The sequence below is a fragment of the Ursus maritimus genome, unplaced genomic scaffold (genome assembly GCF_017311325.1).
Source record: "Ursus maritimus isolate PB19 unplaced genomic scaffold, ASM1731132v1 scaffold_9, whole genome shotgun sequence".
Classification (NCBI taxonomy): Eukaryota; Metazoa; Chordata; class Mammalia; order Carnivora; family Ursidae; genus Ursus; species Ursus maritimus.
The window spans coordinates 78618897-78639557 of record NW_024427107.1 but is presented as its reverse complement, the minus strand read 5'-3'; positions in this window follow the sequence as shown (position 1 = coordinate 78639557).

The following is a 20661-nucleotide window of genomic DNA, read 5'->3' as shown; positions in this document are numbered from 1 at the left end:
CGGCTTCATCCCCGTATGGAGGGAAGGGGAGGCAGGGCGGCCAAGAGTGAAACTGCAGAGCAGGCTTGCCTATAGAGCACTGGAACATTCTCCACCTCACTGAGTTCCCCCGAGTGGCAGCCCCACTGCTGATAGAACAGAAGCTTCAGGAAGGTCTTAGAACGGACCCAGGACCTGGCTGCCTGGGATGGCAGGCATGGGGCCTGGCCTCTCACTTCCAACCCTGCGCTGCCCCCAGCCCACGCTGACGTCCTGGGAAAGACATCCCCGCTCCCGCCTCCTGTCCTCACCAGAGCGCCTAGGTGCGGGCGCTGGGGTCCCAGAAGACCACCTGGGCCAAGGGCGTAATTGGGTTGGGGGCCAGGAGGGACGGCAGGCGCAAGGGCATCTCAGCGGATAAACAGGCACACTTCTCAGCAGCCTGTCGGCCCTCGTGCTGCCTGCCTGGGGGGTGAGGGGGGCTCGTGTCCTCACGGTGAGAACACCTGACATCTGGCGTGAATGCAGACCACGCAGACTGGGTTAGAGGCCCTCCCGGCGTTCCCCTGGACACCCCAGAGCCCTGACTTGGAGCGTGGGGTCGAAGTCTTGGACAAGGCAACACCCCTTGCCCTGCAGCCTCTGTCCTGTGGCTGAAGCTGGAAGTTTACAGACAGCACAGCCCGGTCCCGGCCCAAACACGGCCCTAACGTCCCCTGAGGTCCACTCGCGGCAGGTGTGGGCACACTTTGTCAGTCAAGGTCTCCATAGCAATAGTGTAGGCTTCGTGGGTCACAGTCTCTGCGGAAGCCATTCGCTGGGTTCCTGTGTCTCAACACGCCCGCAGACCATGCATGGGTCGGGGATGGGCGTGGCTCTAACAGAACTGCACTTACAAAAACAGCAGGTAGGGGATGTGGCCCAAAGCCTGTCACTTAGACATGGCGCTAACGTCTTACCCACCCGTGCGTATTTGTCAAAACTGCAGTGCTGACACGGGACTCTTTCTACCAGCCCAACGGTGCAGACGTGATGTGGGTTCCAGTGCGTTCCCACTGCACGGAGCTGCTGCGTTCCCTCCGCCTCCTGTGTCTGGGCTGGTTTCTCCCGACGCGGACATAGGGGTCTCTCGAGCCCAGCGCACTCCCGGGGGAGCGGAATTCAGCCGCCTCCTGGAGGGAAGCGCATCAGAGCATTTGTGGACACATGTCACAGACACCGAAGCAATTAATACGCATTCTGGGATTCGGGGAGAAAGGCTCTGAGGCTCTGCCGGGATCTTACTTCTTAACATTTGCCTTCTGGTTTTGGCATCTCGCCTATGGGAGTGTTATTGTGAAGTTTTAGTGGGGATTGTCTACTCTCGGGTTTCTTCTGCGTTCAGTATTGGGAATTCTTCCATAAGGAGGATTTGTCCCTTCTTCTCACTTAATTACTTATTCAACCATTCGTTTATGTCGGCAGGGGTTCGTGGTCCACTGGCCTGCCCCACGGCTTCTATCCAATCCCACGCAAGCTTCTTTCCTGCTCAAATTGCTCAGCTGTGGCCCCGGGACCTCTTTCAGGTCTTGCCTCCATTGGTGCCCGTTGGTCACGGCTCACCTGCCCCCTCCCCCCGTGCACTTACTTCCTGGTGTCATAACACGCCCCTGGCGCATCTCACGCTCTGTCCATTCCAGCACGTGGTGTTGTCAGGTTTTCTCGTTTTGTTGTGGGATTTAGTTTGCGTTTCCATAAGGACCAACACTGACCAGCATCTTCTCCTGGGCTCCTTCACCATCGTGTGTCTTCTTGGGTGAAGTGTCTGTTTTCATCTTTTGTCCACTTTTCAGGTTGGATTTTATTGTCGAGGCTCGTGTATCTGGCTAGCTGGGGTGGACCCACTCTGTGTCCCATGGACACCTGTGAGCATGGACACCTCGTCCCCGGAGCTCTCGGGGAGCTCTTCTCCGGCCTCGGCTGGTTTCTTCGCGTGAGAAAGAATGCTCTGTCTATATCTGTCTCCATGCAGCTCTTTCCTTGATCCCCCAAGGCCGCTGGCTCTATTTCCTCATCTCAGGGGTGCAGAGCTGTGCCTGGGCCTCCCTCTCTGAGCCTGACACCTGCTCGCAGCAGTAGGCCCAGCCTCACTCCTTCCCATCTCTGGGGATCATGGTGCTTCATTCCCTAGTGTCCAGTATCTTGAAATCTACTTGGCCTGCCTGTTTCTGTATTGTTCCAGGTGGTCCCATTACTCCATCCTGGCCAGTCCGGGTGCCTGCTTACAAAGGGCTTTACTGTTTGCAAAGTATGCCATGTACATCATTCCCACTGTTTGTCATGGCGATCAGGGGTCAGACATCCCAGTGCAGGGAACGAAGGTGACTGGGCTTGGAGTTCAGAGGTCAGAGGTCATGCCCCTGGCAGTGTCAGGGCTCTGGCTTCCTGCTGCCAGGGTCAGTGACTTTTCCAAATGCGGTTCAGGGTGCTGGCTCCAGTGTGCGGGGGCCGGAAGGGGTGGGAGGGGCCCGGGAAGGTTCGTGGATGGGGCAGGACGTGACCGGAGACCAGAATGGGTGCCCTTGGGGAGAAAAGAGGAGCAGGGACCTGACCCTGGAGGCCAAGCCGGCTGAACCGAAGCATAAGTTCGGGAGGAAGAGAGGCGTTCCCAGGGAGCTCGCTGCTGGGTGACGGCCATGTGCTGTCTGGTTTCCACGACAGGCGCGGAAGCTGAGAGTCTCTCAGAGTCCAGGACTGGCAACCCTGGAAAGAACTGTGAACACGCTCTAGTTCTGCTCCACCGCCTGTGACAGGTGGGGAAACTGAGTCAGGCGGGCCCGGGGCGTTGCGGTCAGGGCTGGGACACGACTACAGTCTCAGATCTCACTCTCTTCTTCACACTGCAGGTTTTTTTTTTTTTAAACATGGTTTCTCTTCCCACTTATTTATTTTTGCCCTCCGCGTGTGCATTTTTGTGCTATTAATATCTAATTAGACACAGCTTTGGATTTCTTCCTTTATCTTCAGGGCACATGTTTATTTTAGACCCGAAGTGGCAAGCAGAAGGGGAATGCTTAAGCTGTGGCAACACTGAGAATTTAGCCACGGGGCCAGGAGCCCGCTAGGTATGACCTACAGCAACTGAAGCCCGCGGCTCCCCGCCCCCACGGGCGATCCTGGGACGGCACTTAGGTCTCGAAGCCGCCTCGAGCCTGCGGTCTGGGCGCCGTGTTTTATCTCCTTACCCCAGCACCTACCTTGGCGTAACCGCCGACCCGTGCCGTCTCTGGGCTCCTCTCCCATCCCCCACTCCCGCCTCAGAGTTCACGATGCTGTCGTGTCAACCAGGGAACTGCTGGAGTCGGGGAGGCGGCTCTCAGGACCTGCACGGCAGTGACCCTGCTGGAATGCGTTCGCTCCGTCCGTCAGCACAAGAACGGCTGTCCGTTTCCAGAACCCACACTCGAGCCTCTGCCGGCTGCTAGAGCTGTGGCTGTGGGAACGAATGTGTGGGCGTACGTGGCCCCCCTGCACCAGACATCACTGCTTGCTCACAGGTCTGTCGGCATCTGTGCTCTGCGGGGTCTGGGCGGGGTCTGTCCCGCGGGTCCCTCGTTCTAGAAACGGCCCCTGCTGAGCATCCTCTTCTGTGGCCAACGGCAGAAACACAGAGGCCAAACCACGCTGTGCAAACCCTTCTAAACCTCGCCCTCCAAAGTGTCTGCTGGCATTCCATTGACCAGCGCAAACTGCACGGCCCACCCAGGCGCTCAGCGCCAAGCACCCCAAAGTCCCATGCAAGGGGAGGGCGTGACCCCCGGGGACAATAGTCCTGAAGCCTCTCTAAACCTGTTCGCTGGCCCCAGCTTCGGCCACAGCCTGTCTCGTGAGACTTCAGTCCTGCCTCCCGGGCCCCTGTGGGGGGGGTGCTCCCCATCTCTTCTTGCTGCCAGCATTGCCTCCGGGTGCATCACCGTGTGTGTCTGGGTGACCTTCTCCAGGCACGTGGCGCGGTGGGAGCACCCTGGGTGGGAGAGCCTGTGCACCTTGGAGTCATTAAATGTCACCCAACAGCTTGGCAAGGTGGTGCATGGACCCCCGCCCCCGTTTTCCTCTCTAAGGGTTGACACACTCAGCCTTACAGATTTTGCTCAACGCGTGGGTGTTGAAGGGTGAGTTCCTCTTGTTTTAATTGCATTTCCCTGACTAATGGTGAGGTTGAACATTTAAAAATGTATTTATTGGCCATTCGTCCTTTCGCGTGGGCCGCTGTTAGCTTGGCTCGCCCACCCGTCCCTGCTTCCGGACGGATGGGCTCTTCCTGACCGGCTGGTAGGTGTTCGCTCCCCTCCTTGCTCATCCTACGTCAGCCACACGTGCTGCACAGTATCTTTTCCTGTATTTTTCCTTTGTTTGCAGAGTTTTTGTGGTAGAAGACGTTTTAATTTTAATTGAGTCAAAGTGACTCTTTATTGAAGGTCATGGGCTTTTCGTGTCTAGTTTAATTAATCCTTTCCTATCTCAAGTTTATGAAGATATGATCTAATATTGTCTCCTTAAAGTTTACTTCTTCACATTAGGGATTTACCCCACCTGGGATTTATTTCTGTGCACAGCAGGAAGTGAGGACTTATTTATCTCATTACGGAGGGCCAGTTGTCGCTGCTCCATTTAATGCATGCTTAGGATATCCGCATTGAATCCAGCCCTCCTCTGACATTCCCCGGGCTCCGCAGGTGCAAACACACCTGCTGCGGGGCCCCCTCCATCCCCAGGCCCGTTTCCATCTCAGCCCCAGGGACACTCGGACTCAGCTCTTGTCACTCCCTAAGCATTGACTTCTGAACGGACAAGATGACCTTCGGAATCTTGGTTATTCAGACTCTTCATTTTTCCTTATTAATTTTCTGATTCTCTAGTAAGTTCCATAAAATGCCCTATTGAATTTTGATTGGAATGTAATGATTTTAAAGACTATTTTGGGGGACATTCACGTCCTAATGGGAGTGAGTCTTCTCGTTAATGGACTCGGTGTTAAGCGGTAGTCGCAGGCGCTGCGCACGGGGCATCCAGGGGTGTCTCCCCTTCTGGGAACAGGCACATGGCCCTTTCTGCCCTTGGGGAGGAGGGATCCCACAACCGCCTCTGGGCATGAGCCGCAGTGACGTGGGGCAGTCCTGGGCCTGTAGGCACCGTGGCCCCAAAGCTAGAGATGGCTGGGTGCTCTGTAGCCTGGGGCCTCCCAGCAACCCAGGTGGCAGGCAGGGTAGGGGCGACACCCCAGGGTTGCGCAGTGCCGGCTGGTATGGGCTCTGGAAAACCTGCGTTCAGCTTTCTGGAGTTTTGCAAGCTGGTTTAATTCATGGTGTTGTCTTGAGGTCCACCACAATAGGGGTATTCAAACCACAGAAATCTGCAAACACAATAAATCAACATTTTAATTTCTCCCTGAAGAGCAGGGGTGTTTATTTTATTTGTATTTAGAGAGCCAGTGGGTAAACCCTTGCTAGCACACCACTGAGCCCATGGTTGATATTTTTTCCCACAGAAGACTTGTGTGTTTCCTGTCTACCCCGGTTTTTGTCGCCACTGTAGACCTTTAAAAATCATGTTTTTAAACTGGTTGTTGCTGTCATTAAAGAACACCTTTGGCTTGTGTGTGTCATTTGAGGATGCAGGAGCGAGCCTGGATTGCCCTGTTACGTTGTCTGGATGGGCTGGTCTTTTCTATGGAGACCGTCGTGTTGCTACGAACCTGGACGGTTTTGTCTGTTTCTTTCCCATTTTTATTCTGCATTCTTTTTCTTCTCTTATTGTTTTGTCAAGTACACTTGGAATGGTGACATGAACAGTGTCCTTGCCCTGTAAGTTGGAGGACTTTTACCACTAAGTAAGTACGTTGTTTGTTGTAGGCTTATAATTAACCTTCACTATGGTCAGGACGTCCTATGTCTTATTTTTAAGAGTTGCTTTCAATCAATAGTAAATGAGAATTTTCCTTCTGCATCCTATGTGATAATCCCAGGTGTTTTCACTTAGATGTATTAGAATTTCTGACACTGGGGGCGCCTGGGTGGCTCACCTGTTAAGTGTCTGCCTTTGGCTCAGGGCGCGATCCCCTCCTCCGCTGGGAGCCTGCTTCTTCCTCTCCCACTCCCCCTGCTTGTGTTCCCTCTCTTGCTGGCTGGCTCTCTCTTTGTTGAATGAATAAATGAAATCTTTAAAAAAAAAAAAAAGAATTTCTGACACTGAATTATCCTTGCATTCCTGAACTCAAGCCTGTTGCATCCAATTAAACAAGCCTCACAAATCAGTTGGTAATGTCTCCCTTTCTCCCTATCCCCCAAACAGTTTGTACAACCAAAGGACTGTCTTTATGGGATCAAACTTTTCCGTGCTGGGTCCAAATTATTTAACAATTGTTGGTTCATTCGAGTTATCTATTTCTTCGGTTAATTTTGGGAATTGTACGGTGATGTATTAGTGTCCTGGGGCTGTCATAACAAATGACCACGAGTCAGAAGCCAGACCAACAAGAGAAACTGGTTCTTTCAACGTTGCGGAGGCTGGAAGTCGGGGCGCACAGTGCCGGCAGGGTTGGCTCCGGCAGGAGGCTTGGGGAGAATGTGCCTGCTCCCCTCTCCTGCTTCTGGTGGTACCAGGGACTTGGGTGTCCCGTGGCCCAGAGACACACCAGCCGAACCCCTGCCTCCGCTGGCACGTGTGGTGTTTTCCGGTGTCTTCCCCACCCTAATCCAGTACGACCTCGTTCTAACTGATACTGCAAAGACCCTATTTCCAAATAAGGTGACATTCTGAGGTTTGGGTGAACGTGGAATTTGGGGAATACTATTCAATGCACTCTGGTGAGCGTGGGGACCATGCTAGCTTCATCCCTTGCCTGGATGGGGTGCTTGTTGCCGGAGCCGGTAGATGACCCACTCCAGAGTCCTATTTTGGGCTTGCTGGCTGGGCCCAGTCCTGGCCCTGCTTGTCATGGGACGGGTCTCCTGGACACGGCGAGTGTGGGATGCTCTCATAATCAATGCCCATGAGATGTGAGGGAACTGGGCTGGCAGAGGGGGAGGCCTGGCAGCTGTGTGGTCCCAGCCAATCTTCAGCTGGTGTGAAGACTGTCTGGGCCTAGGATGGCCCGTCAGTGCTGTTCAGGCGAAGCAGGAAGGTGAGGCCCTCGGCTTTTCTCTGGGTTCGAGCCACCCCATCAACGGGCCTGGTCTTGGAGGGGCAGCTCCCTCTGGCCAAGGCCGATTCTGGGGGAGACTCTGCTGTGACCATCTCCTCCCACCACTCCTTACGGCTGGGGGATGGATCTCCCTGGTCCTCAAGATGGTGTTTGGGCAGCGTACGTCGGCACTGGGCTGGTGTCACCAGGAGGAGCCCAGTGCCTCTCTTGGAATGTTCCTGCCATGTGTTGGGGTCCTGGCTTCATAGACTCTTGCCAGTGATCCTGCCAGCTGTACGGCCCCAAAGACAGCCCATCTGGCTGATGTCATCTGACAGGAGTGGGGCCAAAGGTGGCCAGTCATGTCCTTTACACGGGTTGTTATGGGTTGAAGTATGCCCCCCAAACCCACAGGCTGGAACCCTGCTCCTAGCACCAGATTTGGAGAGAGAGCTGTTACAGAGGTGATTAGTTAAAATGGGGGTCATTGGGGTAGCCCTAATCCAGTGTGACTGTGTCCTTATAAGAAGGGGAGGTTCGGACACACGCACACATGCACGCACAGAAGGTGATGGGAAGACGGGGGAGATGGCCGTCTGCAGCCAAGGAGAAGGACCTGGGGCAGTCAACCTCTCGGGTCCAGAAGGAGCCGACCCAGCTGACGCCCGGACCTTGTGTTTCCATCCTCCGGACTGGGGGCAACACAGATCTAAGACACTTGGTCTGTGCTGTGCTTTGTCACGGCAGCCCCAGGAAGCTCACCCACGTGTCGTCTTGCTAATCCTCACCACGCCTATGGAGGTGGGGGCTGTTGTGCCCATCTCACAGAGGAGGGCTCTGAGGCCTGGAGAAACTGAGTGACCAAGGGCAGCCAGCTGGTTTGCCCAGGGCCGCTTGCCTCCCAAGGCCATGCTGAAGTCAACTCAACCTTCAGAGGCATCTGGGGGTGGGGCCCCATCCTTCAGTGTCGCGCCCCTCGGAGGCACCTTGGCGGGGGCACCGGGCGCACTCAGGCCCGGGCGACAGAGTCTGGCTCTGACACAGGGTGCCCCAGGCTCTACCCGAAGCTGTTTGTCCAAATGGAGCGTTCAGACTCGGAGGGGTATTTGGAAGAGCTGAGCCGTCCACACTTGTTGGATGCTAAATGAGCCACAAGTACGTCTCGGTGCCTCTCCCTGAAGCATCTGGGAGGCTGTGCATGTGAAAACAGCGATCCTGACGTTCTTTGTTCTTTGCCCATATTTCCCGAGTTTTATACGAGAAGCGCCAATAGCTCATCTAACAGGAAATATGAAATAAAGCAACAAAAGGAGCCATTAAATGACATTATTGCCTAATATTTAGCTTCTTAAACCAATTAAGTTTTCCGCGTTCCTCGTCACCCAGAGCGCAGAGCGGGAATCACATGAGCCGAGGAATTGGGGAAAACACAGCGCCGGAGCCGCGGAACGAGCTGCCGCCTCATTAAACCTCGCCGAGCTCACTTAACACACCAGACTCCTCACGTCCTCAGCCGGTGACGGCAAATACTCCTTCCTAACCAAACAGCTTCTAACATATTATTATGGTGATTAACTTGTTTTTGGCTAAATTATATCTGGCCACTTTCTTCTCGACCAATTGGTTTTGGCCCAATTACATCTTCCTTGTGGTTTCCTGGTCTGTAAAAAAGAGATAATTGTGTGTAGCTTACAGCAATCGACAAGGGAGCAAACGTCCAAGAGCTTAATCCGGGCCTGGCGTGCAGCACGCTCCGTCCCTCCGCTTGGAAGGACCCGGCTGGCCGTGCAGGGGATGACCAGTGCACAGGCACAGATGCGGGCCGCCTGCCGCTGTCCACGTGGGAGGCAGGGCCGTCTGGCGGTGAGGAGTCCTGGCTGCTGGCTGGTGGACACGTGGCCTGACTGTGACTATGCCCCCGTGTCACTGTGCCCTCAAACCCAGCGGGGCCTCCGGTGTTCTCAGCTCGCTTAGGAAACCAACGCCCCACTCTGACAACCAGAGACCCCAGGGGTTCTGACCATCCTTTTTTTTTTTTTTTTTAATCAGGATCCACCCCCAGCGTGAAGCCCAACACAGGGCTTGAACTCATGACCCTGACATCAAGACCTGACCTGAGATCAAGAGTCGGACACTTAACCGACTGAGTCCCCCAGGTGTCCCTGGGTTTCTGACAGTTTTTAAAGGAAGCATTGACAACTAGGCTGGGTGGGAGGACGGGGTGACCCAGGCCCCTGATGGGGTGGGGGCCGCAGGGAAGGGAGTCCCCCAGATGGCCGGTGTGCAGGGGGCACCTGCACCTCCCCGTGGGCCAGGGTGATCAGTCCGCCGGGCTGCGGGAACAAATACCCCCAACTGACAGCAGCTTAAACAACAGAAGCCTATCATCTCCCAGCGCTGGTGGCTTGTCCCTGAGGCCAAGGTGTCAGCAGGGCTGGTCCCTCTAGGCCTCTCCCTGCGTGTCCTCTCGTGGTCATCCTCCAGTGCGTGTCTGTGTCGTGGCCTCCTCTTCTTAGGACCACCCACCGGACCCCATTTCACCTTAATCACCTCTGGAAAGGTCCTCTTTCCAAACACAGTCAGCTCCTGAGATGCTGGAGTCAGGGCATCAACATACGAGTCTGGGTCACGGTTCGGCCTGTGGTCAGGGTCCGCGTTGTCAGTGCGTGTGGATGGGGGATAGATGGGCTGTGAGGGAAAGCGGTGAGCAGAAAGCTAAGCCTCGGCTCTGGTGTGAGTCTGGGGGCCGATGGGCTGGCTGTGTCCTTGCGAGCCTGCCGGGCTGCAAACCCTCCCCCGGCCCAGCTCCGGCCTGAGCCGGCCCCTCTGTCCCCGGCTCCTGTCTGTGGAGAGACCGTGCGAGCATTGCCTGGTGCCCTTCCGACCACATTAGTGACTGAGCGCCCCTCTCCCTGCTAATCTGCTCGCTTTGTGGGACCCTCGCCCGGACACTCCGCACACGTGGGTTTACTCCCCGGGGAAGGCGATGGCTGACACAGCCAGCAGGAGCGGGGGCTGCGGAAATCTGGTTGGGGGAACTGAGGCAGCGGAGTGCTTCCTCTCCGTAGACCCGGGAACTGTGGACACAGGTGGCTGGAAGGGGACGTGGCTGTCCACAGAACACTCCCCACGGTCAGGGTGCGGGAGAAGCTGGCCGGGGCCAGGGCTGTGCATTGCATTTCCCTGAGGAGCCGGCTCCCCCAAGCCCATCGAGCCAGAATCCCTAGGGCATTCCTGAAGTGGATGCTTGGGCAGTTTGGAAGTGCAGAACGGCCCTGTCCCATCCAGGATTATGGTTGAAGAAACAGGCTCACAAGGTCAAAGGGACACATCCAAGGTCAAATGTCAAGTTAATGCCAGAGCTGGGACCTGAACTTGGCCCCCAGCAGCTCTGGGTGCACAGCACCGAGCTATGTCTCTGGTGCTGTGAGTTCCAGGGGCTGCGGCTGCTCCGTGCCCAGTCCCAGCCCCTGCCGTACACTGGCTATGTGCCGGGTTGAGGGACAGCAGTGTCCCCCTGGCGAGAGCCTGCGGGTAGCTTCCCAGCACTTGCCTCCAGGGCTTGCCAGACTGCAGGGGTCCCGGGCCCCTCTGGCAACGCCACGTGCAGGCAGCCACCAGTCTAGTCATCTCCGCACGCCGCAGCACGGTTTCATCGTGTCCTGGAGCTGGAGGACCATCTGCATGTGGGGGGCACGTGCAGGGGGAGGCCTGGGTACTTTGCGGGTTCGGAGCTCTGACTGGCCAGAGGGAAGGCCTCCAGACCTCTCTTGCACCTGGTGAGGGGCCCTGACCCCAGCTGAGCGGCCTGCAGCCTGGAGGGCCTCTCCCAGGGCCTCTCTCGGTCCCCTTTGCAGCTGGGGCTCTCCTGCCCGTGGTGTCTCTCATGTCAGACCCATGACAGGACCACAGGAAGCAGCTGTTGAATAAATGAATGTCTGACCCACGGTCCAAAGCCCCTTCCAGTACCCAGGTTCTGTGAATCAACTCTCCGTTCTGAAGGCGTGATCGTAACCAGCCCGCTGGATTCTAGCAGGTCCGCTGCAGGGTGGGCGGGGGACCCTGCACCTGGCACTTTGTGAACTGACGCCCCACCCCCTCGGGTGGCAGAGCCCTCTGCGGCTCAGGAGGCGGGCACTGCTGCCCCTTGTTGCCGACAGGGACAGACAAGGCCGTCCCCGAGCCCCGTGGGCAGGGGCAGCAGGCCCGCGGCTGAGCGCGAGCTGCCATCTACGACCCTCAGGCCTTCAGGCCAGTTACTGACTTTTCTCTGACTCAGTTTCTTCAAGGGTTGAGATCGGGGTATCCGGCACCGGGGGCTAAATGAGACCCCAAGGGGTGACCTGGCCTCTCTGAGCCTGCCCAGGGGCAGGACCACCCGCACCTCGGCAGAGGGCTCGTCGTGAGCTGGCAGGGACACGGCCTCCAGCCCGCCTTTGCTGGCCGTGACCTTGAGGGCTGCTATCCCCCGTGCGGTCACAGTGGCCCTCCCTGCACAGGGCTGGTGTGGGCCTCCCAGCGGGCCCCTCACAGGCCAGGGCTGGCACTGTGCCCGTGTTTGCCGGGGGACCCGTGGGGGTGGGTGGGGTGGCTAGGAGCCCTGGGGTGACGTGGAGCGTGAGGGGTGGACGTGCTGCTTCCAGTGGGGTCTGCGGCCGCAGCATGGACGTCCCCTGGGGGCTGTCAGCAGTCAGACTCTCAGGCCCAGGCCTGACCGGCTGCCTCCGGTCTGTGATCCGAACGCTGCCCGGGTGAAGCGTGTGCACATTTCGCGCAGAGAAGCAGACTTAGGGCCCGACCATGCAGGAGACGCAGTTACAGCCACTGAAAGTCCCTGCCTAATCCCGAGCCTGGTGTCGTCCTGCGGCTCCGTCATGGCCCTCCTCCCCGTGTCCCTTCCTGGTAGGGGTGGGGGGGAGGGTGGGGGCTGTGGTGCTTGTGCTGGAACAGACCCCGAGAGGAATGAGTTGCAGGCCTGGAGCTGCAAGGTAAGGTGCCCAGGCAGGAGGCTGGAGGGAGCTGCCTGCAGGAAGCCTTCCAGGATTGCCCCGGCCTGTGCTCGTCCCCTTCCCCAATGCCATCTTTGCTGGCATTTCTGGCCTTAGCTCAGGTGATGCCAGCCTCCTGGCTCAGGTGCCCATGCTCTGAATCCCAGCTGTGCCACCTTGGGGCGACCGTTATCCCCACCACACCTGTGTCCTCTCCCGCACGACGGGGATCGCAGTGGCACCCAGGCCACAGAGAGGGCGGGAGTTTTGTCAAGCCCTGATTAGTGTCTGGCCTGCGAGTGCCTTGCCCCTCAATCATATTTAAACTCCAGTTTCTGATTATTATAGCATAGAAAAATTGGATTTTACAGACTCTCACGAACGTCCCTTTACCGAGGCGGACGTGCTGAAAACGACGGGCTGCCGATGGAAGGAGTAGAGGAAGCTCTAAATGAACGGGGACTGGGGGTTCGTGGATGGGACACACATCGGGGCGAAGACGTCAGCCCGCCCGGTCGCTGTGCAGACTCAGCTCGGTTCACACCACTCTGTGGAAGTGTCTCCGTGTCTCCTGTGACGGGGACGGGGTCACGTGTCAGCGGGCGGGCGCCTCCTCCTCGACTCCATCTGCGTCCCAGCCACGGGGTCTGCCTGGCGCTCCTGGCCACCTCGGCCGGCTGCACGAACGGCCTTGGGCATTAAGGGCAGGGAAAGGGCGAGCCTTGGGTGGCCACTGCCCCGTGGGCTCCTCCAGGCCACAGAGTGGTGGTGGGGGCTCTTGAACATTGGGCCACCGTGGCTCTCACCTCCCCTTCCTCACAGCTCTGGAGTAAGAAGATTGTGCCCACTGCCCAGATGGAGAAATCGGGTCTGCCCCCAGTCATAGAGTGAGTGGGCAGCAGGCCTTGAATGCTGATGCTGGCCCTGTGCAGGGTGGCCTGTCCCTGCCTCGCCTGGAGTCCCTCCCTGAGGCTGGAGAGAGAGGAGGCCGACCCAGCCCTGCCCACTCCCTCCCGTCTGCTTCGGCCTCCCAGCTTCGCTGTCTGGGCCGCGGCTCCTCGACTGCGGGGCTGAAGCCGGCAGCGCTGTGCGGACCCAGAGTCAGGGCATCAGAGACACCCTTTCTGGACATGTAAGGAGGCTGGAGGCCACAGCCATCCCCAGAGGCGGGCTCCGAATCCCAGCCTCCAGCCTCCCACCTCCTGCGGCCTCCTCTCAGGCCTAGATTGGAGCAGAGCCTGGGAGTACTGAGGCCGGATGCCTGGTTCGGGACTGTCCCCTTGCTGTCCAGCCAGGTTGTCCCTCCAAGGACAGCTGGCTCGTGTGGGCACGCTCCCTCCACAGGAATCTGCTGCCCGGGGACTGGGAGCAGACCGGCCCCGGTTCTTCCAGCGACCTCTTCTGCCGGGGCGGCGGGGACAGTGTCTGCTGGGCACAGGGTTTGCCCGGCAGTCCCTCTGCCGGCCGGGGGTTACGGGGAGCTCCATGTGCACCGGGAGCCGGGGCCGGGGGCTGTGCGGGGGCTGGTAAAGCCATCCGGCTCCTCGCCAGCCCTGGCCCGATTCCTGAACAAAAAAGCTGGTTTCCCAGGCAGTGAAGGGACATTTCGTTTGTTTGGCAAAGTGACATTTTGACGGGATGTGTTCAGCTGAACGCAGGGAAATTGAGTGGACTTGTTACCTCCCTTTGGTGGCGGCGTGCTCTGTGCTCTGAGACAGCCGCATCGTTGCCTGCGCTCTCCTCAGCGTCCTCTCCGCTGCTGTGAGTCCAGGGCCGTCGTGGACAAAACACGCACCACCATTTGTCAAGCCGACCCCTGGCCCTGGTGGCTCCGAGCACCGTGCTTGGAGGCATCAATGGGTGCGGCGTGGGGACTTTGTGAAGGCCCAGAGCGGGGCCTGCGCAGCCTGGTCGATAGGCCGAAGCCCACGTCCTGCAGCCAGAGCCCCGCGAGGTGCCCAGGCTGCCGGCTCAGGGGAGCAGGGTGCGAGCTGACGTCCCTGCAGCAAGTCTCGGCTCTCGGCCAGTGAACCTGCCCAAACCCAAGCCTGTGGGGCCTACACTCCTCTCCAGCCCTCGCCCGAGACCGCGGGTGCCTCTCTTGTCCACTCTCTCTAGGCCACCACCGGCTGCCCGCCGGGATTTCCCCTCCATCTGCCCTTGGCTGCCGAAGGCTTTGGATCTCGGACTCTCACGGCCCACCCTCTGCTTCTGCTCACAGGCCTTGTCCGTCTGCCCACGGAGGCTTGGACAATCAAGGACCACAATGGGACCCCGGAACACCGAGGGGCCTCAGAGGGGCAGGAGCTCCTGACAGAGCCGACTGGGCTCTAGCTGAGCAGGGCATTAGGATTCGAGAAAGAAAGCCCGCTCCGTGTGGAGGTCTGCAGACCAGGGGCTGGTCGAGCGCCGCCTGTTTCCCGCTAGCATGGAGTCCTACACAGAGTGTGGCCGACCCGCAGAGTCAGAGAAAGCAGGGGAGGGGCCCGGCGTGTACCCATGGTGGGCGGCCCAGGCTCCGAGGAGCCCCTGCAGGTGAGCCCCCGGCCGTGGCCCCGCATGGAGCCGGGGATGCTGGCTGTCAGCCTGTGCCGTCAGCATCACGCCTCCTCGGGGTGCCAGCCACCCAGTGCCGGACAGTGACGTGAACTCCAGCCCCGAGCAGGGGGCTGAGGGTTCCGTGTCACTGACATCCAAGCCATGGACATTAGGGACCTCTGGAGTCAGAGGCTGAGAGCTGGGAGGGGCTCGAGGGGCACGAGAGGGGCTTGCCCGACCGAGGTCATGGAGCAGGTCAGGGTCACGGGCCAGGAGAAGAGCCCAGGCAACTGCCAGGCCCCTTGTTGGGGTCTCCTGGGGCTGTGGGCAGGCCGGAAGCTTTCAAGGTGCCTGTCCGACAGGTGAGCGGGTGCAGTCAGGGTCGGCGGCAGGGGACCTGTGGGACCCCTGCCTCTGCTGTGACTGCTGGCGTTCATCTGTGTTTATCCTAGACCCTCCCATGGGCGGGTGCCACACAGGCCAACCGACGTTGACGGCTGGGGTCTCTGAGCTGCCCCTCCTGGCTGGAGCCGCGTCAGAGCACATGGTGATGGGGGCACCATTCCTCGGCTTTATTCTACTTACTTATTTCTCTTCAGGAAGAGGCTCAGAGAGCCAGACCTGTTGCTCCTGGGGGGCACAGGAGGAGGCACGGAGCCCTGTCTACGAGCCGGTCATGGGGGAGGGCGGAGACAAGCAGTGAGGACGTCACATCCGCGGCATGCCAGGCGCTGGGCACACACTGGACTCCTGCTGTGTCCTTGTGCTTGTGGAGCTGGTCCCGTTTTATGGGCAAGGGGCTGAGGCTCAGGGCCCCACACCTGGAAGGGGGGCCATTGATGTGGGCGCCCACGACGCCCAAGGTCCACATGCTTTCCCCTGTGGGGTATTCAGAGGGCTGTAAACTCAGCACGGTGATTTCTGAGTGGGGGTCAGGACTCGAGGTTCAGGTGTTCCAGAAAGGCTCCAGGGAGGAGGCCTTGGGCTGGTCTGGAGGGGAGGGTAAGGTGTGTCCCTGAGGTTCATAGGGCAGGAAGTCCATGCTTTGTCCCCCTGCAGGGAGCAGCTCGAATACAAAGTGTGCGCAAGGCTCACATCCCAAAACCACCGAGGTCCTCAAAGTGCAGAGGCCGCTCCCTGCACAGGAGCCGTGGCCTGGACTCGAGGTGAGGCCAGGGGGACACATCGTAACAAGCTCGCCCAACGAGAGTGGGACAGGGCAGCTCCCAGGAGCAGGAGCGGGAGTGAGGACTGCACACGGAGCAGACGGCTCACAGTGGGGCAGGGGCGGGCGTCTCCACGCCGTGAGCCGACATTCAGAGGGACCGGGAGGCCTGGGAGTGAGGACGGGGCCCGGCATGGGCTCCGAGGCAGATGCGGCCGCACCGCTGAGCGCCCAGCCTCTCGGAGGGTGCGGTCTGCACACCGGTGTTTCCATTCCTCCTGCTCTGTGGCGAGAAGAGCATCCAGTAAATTCAGAAACAAACAAATGTATCTTCCCCTATTTCCTTAATGCAAGCCCACTGTAGAAAATCTGGAATATTTACGGAGGAACAATGGGGAAATGAAAGTCACGCATCCCGTTCCAGCGGATGACAGGCTGGCCCTTTCTTGCCGTTGTGTTTTCAGTCTCCGCCCCTCCCCCTCCCTCCCCCGCCGCCCCTCTTCCTACCCTCCTCCCTAGTTGTGCCAGAACATACGTAACATAAAATTTGCTGTTTTAACCATTTCTGGCGCCCCGCTCCGTGGCACCGAGCACATTCATTGTTGCGTGATCGTCACCTCCATCCACCTCCAGGACTCTCTCCTCTCCCCGACGGACACTGTGTCCCTGTTACACACGGGCTCTCCTGTCCCAGCCCCTGGCGCCCCCATCCGCTCCGTGTCTCTGTGAACTCGGTGACGCCAGGGCCCTCATAGGACTGGAGTCACGCCATGGTGGTGCTTTCGTGACGGGCCGATCTCCACACGGTGTCCTCGAGGCTCATCCACGCTGTCGTGTGTCCTCCCTTCTTCAGGCTAAGTCTCCCTGGTCATCATGCCACGTTTTGTTTGCCTGTTTTCCATCTGTCCATCTGTCTGTCGGTGGGCACTTGGGTTGCTCAGCCTTGGCTGCCGTCACTAGCGCTGTCCGCACGCCAGGCCCTGCGCGGTGTCCCCAGCGGCTTGCCGTGGTGTGGGTGGCTTCTCCCGTGGCATCCGTGCTTGGCGGTCGGGTTGTGCGCACACGCTCCCTACTCTCGGCCGTTGCACGGGCGCATCTACTCACGGCCTTGTTTGCACTTCAGCTCCTTCAGCTCCTCTCCCCTTGACAGGCTCTTTGGAGCGGAATTACCAGGTCAGCCCTTCCGACCCAACGCTGTGCACGGGAGCTGTCAAGTCGCTGCTTGGAGGAGGGCCCGCGGGTCTACACCTGCTGGCAGTCTGCCCGAGCTCGCCAGTGCCAGCGGGGTGCTTAATCCGTGCAAATCCGAGAGACAGCGGGGCGCCGCATGCTGCTTCTGCTGTAATGTCTTTCATTACGGGGAGGGTGACTGACTCACCTCTGTGTCTTTCGTTACGGGGAGGGTGACTGACTCATCTCTGTGCGGGCTTGGCATTCAGAATTCCTGTTTTATGGAGTTGCTTTTCGTGTATTTTGCTCATTTTCCAGCACGTGGCTTAGCGTTTGTGTTATCAACTTGCAGGAGCTCCTCGTGTAATTAGAAATGAGCATTGTTGTAATTGCTGGGGACCTCTCCTGGCTTTCCTTCTTTGCCGTGTGGTTCTCGGCTCTGCCGTGTGACACACAGAAAAGTAATTGATATGATCAGACAGCAAGCTTTATGCTTCCTCCTTTGCTCGCAGGAAGCCCTTGTCCACGCAGGGCTGGAAGAATCTCCACCCACGTCTCTCTGTAGTTATTTCAAAGGCATTATTGAAAATCCCCAGGGAACCTGTGCTTGGAGTAAATGCCCAGCCCCCAACTCTTCCTGGCTTCCGGCGGGCCACAGCGGCCCACCATGGGCAGGGTCCTTGACTGGCGTTCAGGGGCCTGGGTCTGTAGTGATCCTACCCCCTACCCTCATCTCTGCGCTCTGGAAGCTTCCCGGTTATTTCAGGGAAATGGTTCCTGCCCCAGGACTATGCCCATGTCCTTCTCAGGAAGCCCACCTGGCCTCCCAGATGCGGTGCCTGCCCGCCCCACCCAGTCCCCCGGGCCAGTGCTGGGCCCCCCCCCCCCGCTGTCCCTGAACGTCACCTGGAGCCTCTCATTCACGGGCACTGCTCTTTGGCGGGTTTCCTGGTGCTCCCCACGCAGGGTCCCTGCCCACCACCAGGCCTAGCACACAGTAGGTATTTACAAAGCAGGGCAGCTGGATGAACACCCTGTGGGGGTGAGAGCTGTTACAGCCTGATGGAAGCAGGGAATGCAAGCAGTTGTCATTTGGTGTCATTTTGGAATTCTAGTTCTGAGGGCTCCTGCCGGACAGGCACCTGGATGGGATGTGGGCTTGGTCTGTCCCCTCCTCACTGTGGGACATGGGGTCCATCTGTCCCTTCCTCACTGCGGGGTCTGCCCTGGGACAGCTGGCATGGGGTCACACACTGGGTGGCCCTCCTGGGTTCCCAAGGGCAGTTGGGCGGAGGGTGTGGCCAGATTCCCCGGGTGGGGGCTGGAGAGAAGGTGGTGGGGCTTGGGACCGCCCGGCTTCCTCCGGGATCTGCCCCGGCCACAGAGGCAGGCTCTGGCTGGGGGTCTCGCGGATGCCTGGTAACCCCTGGCCTCTGGCAGCTGCTTCTCCAAGGAGCTGTCCTCACATCCAGAAGGTCTTTCCCTTCCCACTCCAGCTCAGCTGCCCACGGTCACGAGAGTGTTAAGCCTCCTGTCCCATGCTCTTCGGGACTCAGGACTCAGAGAACAACCCTGGAGGCCACAAAGAGGAGAAACGGGCTGACTGGAAACAGACAGGGTGTTTTATCCACTCAGCCGAGCTCCGGGGACATCGGAGTGTGTATGATGTCGCCAGCCACTCCTCTCAGCCCGAGGAGCCTTCATAAGGCTGCAGCCAGGGTGAGAGAGAATCTCTAAGTATCTTGTCGCTGAATCCCTGGGGCTTCCCAGGGAGACTCGGGGTGGGACTCAGGCTGAAATGAGAAGAGGAGCCTTGGGGATCAGGCTCCCTTTGGCCAGCGAGGCTGTTCTCTGTTCTTGGGGCTGCGGACATCGTTTGTGGCCCAGAGAATCACCCGGGCTCTGCTCGGCTGTGCTCCAGGAGTGTTGGTTACAAGCATCCGCCCCCGTAAGCAGGGAACCCTGACTCGTCCTAGCTGCCTGAAGCACCATTTGGGTAAAAACACAAAGTGGGGAGGAACCAGCGAGTTTCATGCTGCTGTGTTTGCCCAGCTGGTGGCTGGACTCGAAGGTCTTCATCTGTATCTGTGTGTACGCACGTACGTTATCTATATGTGATATTTTTCTGCCTCCGGTCGGCATTGCCAAATTAATTCAGAAAACCCCATAAAAGGGCTCTATTTCAATTGACTTAGAGATGAGTAAGCATTTACATATAAATTAAATATTCTTAAAATTCCCAGAAATATAGGAAGTAACTTAAATGCTTTTCAAGTTTATGGGCTTGGGTAAATCTTTGGTAAATAAGGTTAGTTTAATATTGCTGGTTTAATAAAAATTAAATTGTCTTCTGAGTTATCAGCATTAAGTATAATAGGAACACATAGTTTCAGTCTACTTGGGTTTACTAGTCAAAATAAAGTAATATATCTACGATCCGCTCGGTGTTCAACGTTTTAAAAATTATAAAGTCAACCTCAGAACGAATGTCTAAGTAAAGAGGCCGCAGAAGTAAGCTGCTTGACAACCCATTACTTCTTGTGTATCAAGGAGAAAAGAAAAACAAAAACACCTGTGTATTTAACTTTTTAGAGTTTTTGCTTTGTGATGCTGGCCCGAATGCACTTGCTGTACAAACAGCCGAGTTGAGAGGACAGCTAGCTTGTGGGAGGTTAGCCCACGTCTGCCCACGTGACGTGGCTCGTGTCGGTGGGAGGAGCTGCAGACGTTCCCTCCAAGCCTGAGTTCAAGGTTATGCAGTTACGGTTCCTTATTTTTACATGATGGAGAGAAACTTAATACACTCGAGTCTGTTAACAAGCACGTACTTTTTGCCACATTGAAAAATCACACTGTAAAGATGTGCATAAGAATCCTGAGAGGTGTATTTATACCACGTGCAGTCCTGCCGCAGAACGCGGGGGGTGGGACAGACGTCTACGGCCGGGGCTTTCTCTGCCGAAGACAGTGCGCTGACGGTCACAAGTCATCATCAATATATGGAAATGAAACTGCTAAAAATAATAAGAGACACAACTTTGTATGCAAAGTACACAAGGAGAGTGGGGTGTGTGTTTGATGAGGGAAAGCATACAAGGTGCAAAAGATGGGTTTTGTTTAGGGAAAAAATGAGTCACCCTGTGCTTCTGAAGAAGAAAGAGGGAAAACATAGGTCAAGACTGCATGGATAGAGATCGCGGTTTTGCAGAAAAGGAGTTATGTGTGTGGTCAAGCCGGCTGAGAGCGAATGGGCTTGTTTATAAGGTTTAAAACAATGAGCTCAGCCATACGCTGATAGAAACTGGAGCTTGGTTTTCTTTCTGTTATGAAAACGGGTTCTTGGATTATTGTCTGCTCTACAGAAGAGACTGTAAGAGACTTTTCCCTTTACCTTTGAGTCAAACTCCCTAGGAGGCAGATTCTGTGTCTTCTCAGAATAATTTTCGTGCTTTATGTGACCCTCATTACGTATTTGATTATTTACGGGAGGCTGGGTATGGTTTCACAGTGACCCGCAGTCCTACTTAAGCAAGTGTTCAAAGCTTTTGGTATCTTGGACAACTTCCCCAAATCAAATCCTAAGTGGAAGTTTGATCTCCAACTGACCTTGAGATTTCCCAGCAGGNATCTGGAAAATGTCAAAGGATTTGTTCCTTCAC